Source organism: Abramis brama, assembly GCF_963993115.1.
Source record: "Abramis brama genome assembly, chromosome: 22".
NCBI lineage: Eukaryota > Metazoa > Chordata > Actinopteri > Cypriniformes > Leuciscidae > Abramis > Abramis brama.
In genome coordinates, this window is record NC_139984.1 from 7,010,853 (window position 1) to 7,020,373 (window position 9,521).

Genomic DNA, 9,521 nt, shown 5'->3' on the forward strand with positions numbered 1-9,521 from the left:
CCTGGTCTTCGCTTCTGAGTTTCCTACACAATGACATCAGAAACACCAGCGATTTCAAACCGTGTTTTTGAGACTGTCTTTGGTTCACTGCAGTTTTAAGGAGAAAATACTCAGCAATGGTGTTGACTTATGAATTTCCACATAGTTTGTCTTAAAGCATATTAAAAACACCACATAGACATATAAACAACATGAAAACCTTGATTTTCAATAAAACAGTTTTTAAATAGTTATTATTGAATTTTGTGTATAGATAATTAGATATATGAATTATGTAACATATCATGTATCATGTAACATCAATGCATCATATTATATGTATAATTTACTTGTATTCATACAGACTTTTTTAAAAGGTTCACACACACTCTAACAAAGTCAAACATGATAATAGAGCCCAAACATTGGTTGTTCTCACTCACATTTGCATGTTTTTCTATGCATGGCAATACCTGGATTGACATTCCATTACTCTGTCATGGCGGAACAACTGTACATTCCATGATGTCACAATGAACAGTGCCTGTACATTTGCACAGTTAATTCAATTTGATTCCAGTTGTTTTTCAGCTAGTATACTTGGAGTGCTGATGAACAGTCTTGTCTCTTTATAAGTATTATATAACTTTATAACTATATTTATAACTAAATATTATGGGAATAATAGAAATATTGTGCAAAGTAACGCCATTGTGCTGCAGGGTAAGTAGCCTTCCTGACCTAAATCAGTATTCTTAACTAATCAATTCATCTTCAGAACTGATTGAATCTCGCAAAGAAATATCAAGGTCATATTTCACCTTTAAAAATTAAAATGTATATTTTTCCTATTTTTAGGACCATTCAATTATTTTAGATGCATTTTACTCTCATTGTAAAATGTATGACACAATTTTAAGCTTAGACATAATACCTGATTAAAAATGCTACAATGATGTATAAATACTTTACAATTTAAATGTTATCATTAGTTTAATGCCAAGGAAAAACTTAATAGTCACAGGCCTCCCTTTCTTTAGGCAAAATTTAATCCCCTAATTAATTTACTTGCTTGTTTTTTTTGGGTGAAATATGACCCATTTTTTTTTAAGGTGAAATATGTATTTCAATGAAATTGTAAGTTTTGTGTTCATCACATCAGTTCATCTTTTTGCTTTGTATTACATACTAAACTTTCAGTTGCTCTCATTTCTTTGCAGACTAATATTGATGGTTCAGATACAACATATGCTCATGCAGATGGTGGAGTTTTTGGAAAAATATGGTAAGAGGTGTGAGTGTTTTTGAAAGTGCTCAGTTTATTGTTTCCTTCTTTAAATACATGATGTAAGCTAACTGCATGATTTGTATTATCTTAGAACTGTACATTTCTGAAATACATTACTTGGACACATTTACCTTCTGATAACAGATCACTCTTAATTGTAATGTAGAAACATGCATTTTCTGTAAAGCTGCTTTGAAACGATATAAGCATTGTGAAAAGCGCTATACCAATAAATGTAAAATGAAATATGATTTGTGTTTGAAGGTCTCCATCAGCGTGAATTGTTCCGTGCCAGCGGATCAGAGGCACGGCGCATTGCGTTGAGGGAAAGTCTGTATCGTGGTGAAGTTCCGGCTTTTCGCCGCGATGATGTCCACGCCGTGGCCTCTCTGCTGATTCTCTTCAGAGAACTGCCCCATGGACTCATTCCAGGCAGGGACGCCAGATGGCTCTTGAGAGTCTATACAAGTGCGTTCACATTCGAGAATATTCTTATTTTCTCATCAAGATTTCTGCAAATAGGACCAAATCTGTTTTGATTCTCTGTCGACCCTGCAGAAACCAAAGGGATGGCTTTGAACCTCAAGCGTGCAAAGAAAGTCCTGTACAGTTACGCACCTGAAACCTTCAACATCCTATCCCTGCTCATCCACTTCCTGTCCCGGGTCACTGCCCAGTGTCATGCCAACCACATTTCATCAAAGCACTTGTCCAAAGCACTAGTGAACTATCCCTTTAATGTTACCTTGTTGTAAAGTGTTTCCTCATTTCCTGTGTTTGCAGTGTTCCTGACAGCTGCATCAAGCTAGTGGAACAGGAGCTGTGCACTTATCTTACACAGCACCTTATAGACAGCGTCACATTCCTGCTTCCCAACATGTACCCTCCCGAACCCCGCTATAATGCGCTCTCCACAGGGGACTGCGCCCCGCCACCAGCGCTACCCTCCAGTCTGAGTGTGGGTGGAGCCAAGAGGGCAAATTCACCTGTCTCATCCATCAGGTATGAACTCAGCAGCTCAGCTATCTGCTTACATTTTATTATTATGTTAGTAAATGTCAGCAGGCAAGATGTCTTCGCAGGAAGTGAGTCTTCTTTCTTCTCTCACTTTTAGATTCCATCTTTTAGATATGGAATAGATTTATTTACTACTGGTAAACTGGGTTTGTATGCCAAGACTCACGATTATCTCTCTTCTTTCAGGCCTGTTGCAGAAGAATGTGCGTAGGACCGTGCTGCAAATAAGCACAAACAGTCTTTGCACAGAAAAAAAAGACCCCCAGCACATTTACAAAAATAAAATAAAAAACAAAAAAATTAACCATTTCGATAAAATGATTAATATATTGTAACTAATAATATACTGTCATTTAGTCTAATCACAACATGGGAACCTTTCAAATCAGGCAATTTAAAGGATGATAAGGATTCTCTTGAAATTTATTGTTGAAAACAGTGAATTTACACAAGCCCTACTGTGATAACCTTAAGACTGTAAGCAGTGGAGCCTTAAATGCCCTTATTGGTTCAAATATTATTATCATAAACATAAGTGAAACTTTGGACAGTTGGTGGCGCTAGAAGGATTGAGTTAGAGACTCCAAAATTGTTAAGGTTAATGTTGAGACTGACCTCTAGTTGTGTGCCAAATTTCATAATTTTCCTGCGAGCGGTTCTATGGGCGGCCAAATGCCATAGACTCCCATGGTGGAAGAAGAAGAAGAAGCCAATAAATTGAGACATAAATAAAAATATGATTAGATTAAAAAAAAAAAAAAAAAAAAGCTGTTGCCTGGAGAGCTCAGTGGCTCAGAAAATCAATCCTCCACTGGGTCGCATTCATATCTCAGTGTGTTTTATTTTTATTTTATTTTTTTGCTGGATGTATTTAGACATAAACGAATTGTAATGTAGATACACAAAAAAAAAAAAAAAAATGAAAAAGACGGCCGACCGAGAGGGCCCATGTAGCTTCCGACGGGAGCAGCTCACGGCTTCGGGCTGGTGGGTCCTACCAGTCAACGGCGGAGTGACCAAATTTGGAAGCCCAGCTGGGAGATTTCTTGCTGTGTCTGCTGGGAAATCGATACCTGCTGGATGGGAGAGAGGAAACATAGATGAATGCTACATCCACTGGGAGACCAATGCTCGCTGGATGGAGAAAGAGAAAACAGATGCATGTTACGTCCGCTGGGAGACCAATGCTCACTGGACAGAGAAAGAGGAGACCTAGATGCATGCTATGTCCGCTGGGAGACCAATGCTCACTGGACAGAGAAAGGGGAAGCCTAGATGCATGCTACATCCGCTGGGAGACCAATGCTCACTGGACGGAGAAAGGGGAAGCCTAGATGCATGCTACATCCGCTGGGAGACCAATGCTCACTGGACGGAGAAAGGGGAAGCCTAGATGCATGATACGTCTGTAGCGACTGGGCTATTTGAATCATTCGTTCGTTTGGTCTGAATTAACAAATTCGGACTCTCTGGTGTTTCTAAGCACATTTCTTCTAAAAACATTATTTGCTAAGCTTACTAAAGCTTTTAACCTCCGGACTCCCAAATACAAATCATACGCCGGCTCCAGAGAGACTGGAGCAAATGGACTTTTACGACACTAAATTGCACCTCAGAGACACTCCAGAACCTGAAACCAACATTCTTCGTCCCCTGTGGGGAGCCTCAAACAGACCCACAGAGAGATAACAAAACTTTCTGGTAACACATTTACACACAAACATCCTTTGTGTTTAACCTAGGATAGAAATATCCCTTTTAATGTATGTAACTCAGACTTGTATCGGACCTTCCTGTATGCATGTTTGATTAAGTGTTGTTTTGATCATATAGTGATGATCTTCGAGTGTTTGGCTCTGAAATCTACTCTTGAAGAATGTTTTTCCAGTAGAAATCGCATCCCGTAACCCGATCTCATTGGCAGGTCATAAAGTTTGACCACCAAGCTCATCCAGCTCCTCTCAAGAGAGATAACGGGAGCGCAACATTCCAACACACACATTAAACGCACACACATACATGAACTTTGAACATTAAACTTAGAATATAAGCATGTCATATTTCATATACTCCTGTGTGTTTCCTAGGTTATATTCACTTTGTTTATGATGTTTATTTGAAGGAACAAACTTTAAATGTGTGTTAATCAAACTTTAAAATGTTTGTAAGATGCATACCGTATGTAACTTTGTGTTCCTATAATCTCCAAATGACGTGTTTCATATCTCTGTAATTCTCTCAATCTAACGGAGTTGAATTTCGATAACCAACTGCAGTAATTTGTATCATTTGACACATTTCATATGTCTTGAGCAAATCTTCTCAAATTTGACAACACCATAACTCACTCGAGTGGGTGTTTCCCCAGAGACAAAAGAAGCTTTCCCGCTTCAGATCTTTGGATGTTCATTGGTTGTTCGCCCGAACAGAGGCGTGAACCCATCTTTTTCCATAAAAGACCAACTCATGAAATCTTCGGAGAGCACTTTTTCGGTGAGAGGTTTTCAAGATCCATGGCTCGTTCGGGAGCTTTTCTCAGTTTTCTCTTTTATTTTCTTTAAGTCTTTTCTTTATTTTCGTCTTTGGACTCTCCTATGTTCAGTGAAATGAACAGCCGGCAACTTCAACTTTAAAGAGACTTGAACATCCCGCGATCGCGCTTGCCAGGAAGAGACGAAAGAGCATGCCCGCTCTTAAGGAAACCCACGCGTCACTCCCGACCTATCTTTTCTTTCCTTTACTAAGTTTTATTTCCATATTTGCCTCTCCCTCCACAAAGGGAGATGAACTCTGAATCATGTTTCTGGCAACTTCACGTTCGGTGAACCTTTAAACTTCGCGCGAGTCTGCTCGCCCCAAAGACACGAGGAAACACGCCCCGCTCTAAAAAGAGCTCTTCTTCAGCAAATACAATGAGAACCATACGCAAGTAATGATTTTTGATTTGATTGATGTGATTTCTTGTTGTCTCTCTCAAAAGGTTACTGTCTGTGATTTTTGCCTAACTGTGATCTTTCTCTGATCGCACATGTTGCTTTCACTTTCGCTCGCTCATCCTCTCCATCTCTCTCATTTTCTCTCTCTCTCTCTCTCTCTCTCTCTCTCTCTCTCTCTCTCTCTCTCTCTCATTTTCGTTATTCGTTTAGTCTTGTATTTGTTTACGTGTTCTGTATATACATATATTCTGTGTGAAATGTAGTTCGATGTATTCCTTAGTTTGCAATGATTAAAATTCAATATATCCTTGATTGTCTCTGTTTTAAATGCCCATATAACCAAGTCAATGAGATGTTTCGATCTTAAGCTACATGCTTTATCTTGTTACGATTTCAGTAACCTAAATTGTATAAGGACAGGAGAGTTGTTTCAATGGCCAGAAAACAGCTTTCTTTGAATTATAAGAAGTGATAACTTTATTGAGAAGTTGATAAGTTAATCTTATGGCTGGTTGCTGGACAAACAACTGTTTGATAATTACATTAATTTCCATTAAGGATTATCTCAAATAAATCGATCTGAGATAAGACTATTGATATATGAATGAGGAATTATAATTCGTTGTAATTGATTATTCATATGCAATCGATCTATTTTCAACTTCGATAAATTTAATGTAACTGTAAATATTTAATATATTAATCATATTCATGATTAATTATTAAAATTCCCTATAGAACATTTGAGCTATTTGTTAATGTACAACCCAGTGCGGTTACACGTCTGCTGGGAGACCAATGCTCGCTGGACAGAGAAAGGGGAAGCCTAGATGCATGCTACGTCCGCTGGGAGACCAATGCTCACTGGACAGAGAAAGGGGAAGCCTAGATGCATGCTACGTCCGCTGGGAGACCAATGCTCACTGGACGGAGAAAGGGGAAGCCTAGATGCATGCTACATCCGCTGGGAGACCAATGCTCACTGGACGGAGAAAGGGGAAGCCTAGATGCATGATACGACTGCTGGGAGACCAATGCTCACTGGACGGAGAAAGGGGAAGCCTAGATGCATGATACGACTGCTGGGAGACCAATGCTCGCTGGACGGAGAAAGGGGAAGCCTAGATGCATGATACGACTGCTGGGAGACCAATGCTCACTGGACAGAGAAAGGGGAAGCCTAGATGCATGCTACATCCACTGGGAGACCAATGCTCACTGGACGGAGAAAGGGGAAGCCTAGATGCATGCTACATCCACTGGGAGACCAATGCTCACTGGACGGAGAAAGGGGAAGCCTAGATGCATGCTATGTCCGCTGGGAGACCAATTCTCGCTGGACAGAGAAAGAGGAGACCTAGATGCATGATACGTCTGCTGGGAGACCAATGCTCGCTGGACGGAGAAAGAGAAAACAGATGCATGCTATGTCCGCTGGGAGATCAATGCTTGCTGGACAGGGAAAGAGGAACCCTAAATGCGTGCTACGTCTGCTGGGAGACCAATGGTCGCTGGACGAAGAAAGAGGAAACATAAATGCATGCTACATCCGCTGGGAGATCAATGCTTGCTGGACGGAGAAAGAAGACCTAGGTGGACAACCCGGAGGGTTTTAAATCAATGAGAGTTTGGTGGACTTTTTTAATGTGGAACCGGTTGGTCCTGATGTAGCTTTGGAAAGCATCTGAGGACCATCTTCCGAGACCTTGGATCTGCTGCTGGGAGAGGCCTTTTTGGGCTGCTGAGGTTGCTGCCCCGATGCGGAAAGAGTGACTGGAGAAATGTTTTGCTGGGATGCCTGACTGTTGGAGAACGGATTTGAGTTGTTTCTGGAACCAAAAGTGTGTCACAGGTTTTTTGGAATCATCTATGGATAGGGGATCAAGAGGGGATTTAGCCTGAGAGCTTCTCCATTGAAGAAATGCCCGAACGGATTGGTATGGTTGGATTGGCGATGAGAGGTTGAAGATGTAGATGAAATGGCCTTTTTTGGTTTGGTCTGTTTTGCTTTGCTTAATCAAATATGAGATGGTTTCACTATCCAGTACTGATAAGTCTGAGATGGTGGGGTGGACTCTTGGGTCGAATTTGGAAGTGATCGAGAGTTCCGAGCATCTAAGAAAACCAAAAAAGGCTAGAATAAACATGGCGTTGAGTGTGCGGGCTGTATTGAGGGGCTGGTAGTCTGTGCGGAGGGCATGGATACATTTTGTGAGAATGTCTAGCGTTATGGGTTGTCTGGTGCCCCCAAAGCATGATGAATACCATCCCAAGAACACCATCCCTACTGTGAAGCATGGGGGTGGTAGCATCATGCTTTGGGGGTGTTTTTCTGCACATGGGACAGGGCGACTGCACTGTATTAAGGAGAGAATGACCGGGGCCATGTATTGCGAGATTTTGGGGAACAACCTCCTTCCCTCAGTTAGAGCATTGAAGATGGGTCGAGGCTGGGTCTTCCAACATGACAATGACCCGAAGCACACAGCCAGGATAACCAAGGAGTGGCTCTGTAAGAAGCATATCAAGGTTCTGGCGTGGCCTAGCCAGTCTCCAGACCTAAACCCAATAGAGAATCTTTGGAGGGAGCTCAAACTCCGTGTTTCTCAGCGACAGCCCAGAAACCTGACTGATCTAGAGAAGATCTGTGTGGAGGAGTGGGCCAAAATCCCTCCTGCAGTGTGTGCAAACCTGGTGAAAAACTACAGGAAACGTTTGACCTCTGTAATTGCAAACAAAGGCTACTGTACCAAATATTAACATTGATTTTCTCAGGTGTTCAAATACTTATTTGCAGCTGTATCATACAAATAAATAGTTAAAAAATCATACATTGTGATTTCTGGATTTTTTTTTTAGATTATGTCTCTCACAGTGGACATGCACCTACGATGACAATTTCAGACCCCTCCGTGATTTCTAAGTGGGAGAACTTGCAAAATAGCAGGGTGTTCAAATACTTATTTTCCTCACTGTATGAGATGATTGAAAGGAGAGAAAAATCGGGGAACAGCAAGTTATATAAGAAGTGGAATGCTTTAAAACACCTCCAAGCTGTCACATAGGATTGGAAGGTTCTGGGAGAAACTGCTTGGAGGATGGTGTCCAGTGATGCATCGAGGAGAGGTTTTCACGGGTGGGTTACGGGAATATTAGTTCTGAATAGTGAGGTACTGGAGTTGGGAATTGGTCTGCCTCTGGAGCCAGCGTCCTTAATTTCTGAACCAGAAAGCGAGACAGAGAGTCAGCGATTTGATTTTCTGACCCGGGGACATGTTTAGCAATTATGATAAATTGGTCGCACGCTGAGATCCAAATTAGGCGTCTTAAGAGTGGCATCAGAGAGGGTGAATGGGAATGGCCTTTATTAATGCATTGAACGGTTGCTTCGTTGTCGCAATGCACTAAAACACTGCTGGTGGCCCATCCTTTCCCCCACAGGAAGGCTGCTACTACAAGAGGGTAAAGCTTGCTGAGGACTGAGTTGTGTCCTGGAGTTGGGGGGGGGGGGGGGGGGGGCATGGAGAAGCGAATTGAATGTGAAGTGAATGTGGTGGGACCCAGTTTTTGGGGATCCCAAGCTCAGAAAAAACTCTTTGAATGGTGAGGATATGAGCGGCTGGGATTGCGTCGGGAGGCAAAATGATTAGGAAATCATCTAGCAAGTGAATGAGGTGAGGAATTGCATAGTTGTTCGACAAAAGCCAGCAAACGGCTTCTGATAACGTGTCGAAAATGTTGGTGCTGCTTTTGCATTCGAAAGTTAAGCGTACGGAAAAATAGAATTTTCCGTGCCAGCGTACACCGAATAGGTGCCATGAATCTGGATGGATGGGAATCACTTTGAAGGCAGAAGTGATGTCGATTTTGGCAAGCCAAGGTCCCCGACCCGCAATTTTTATCATATCGACTGCCTGATCATCGTTGTGGTATTTGAGAGAGAATTCGTCAAGAGGGATCAAGCTGTTAATGCTTGGGAACGGGGAATTATGTGGGGCTGACAGATCGATTATAAGGTGTTTTTTTACCTTAAAATTTTCTTGTAGCCACTCCGGCTAATGCGAAAAACTTCAAAAGGAGGATCGTCAAAAGGGCCGATCATGAAGCCTGACTCGACTTCTTTTTTAATCAGGTTGTCTACTACGTCGGGCTCAGCAAGAGCAGATTGGAGATTATTACAGACGATGTTTCGAGAGAGTGGGCATTCCACGCCGGGTTCCTATGGGGGAAGGCTGAGCAGATTACTTCTGAGAAATGGCTGAAAGCAATAGTAAACTCAGAAAAAGAAAGTAAACGTGATG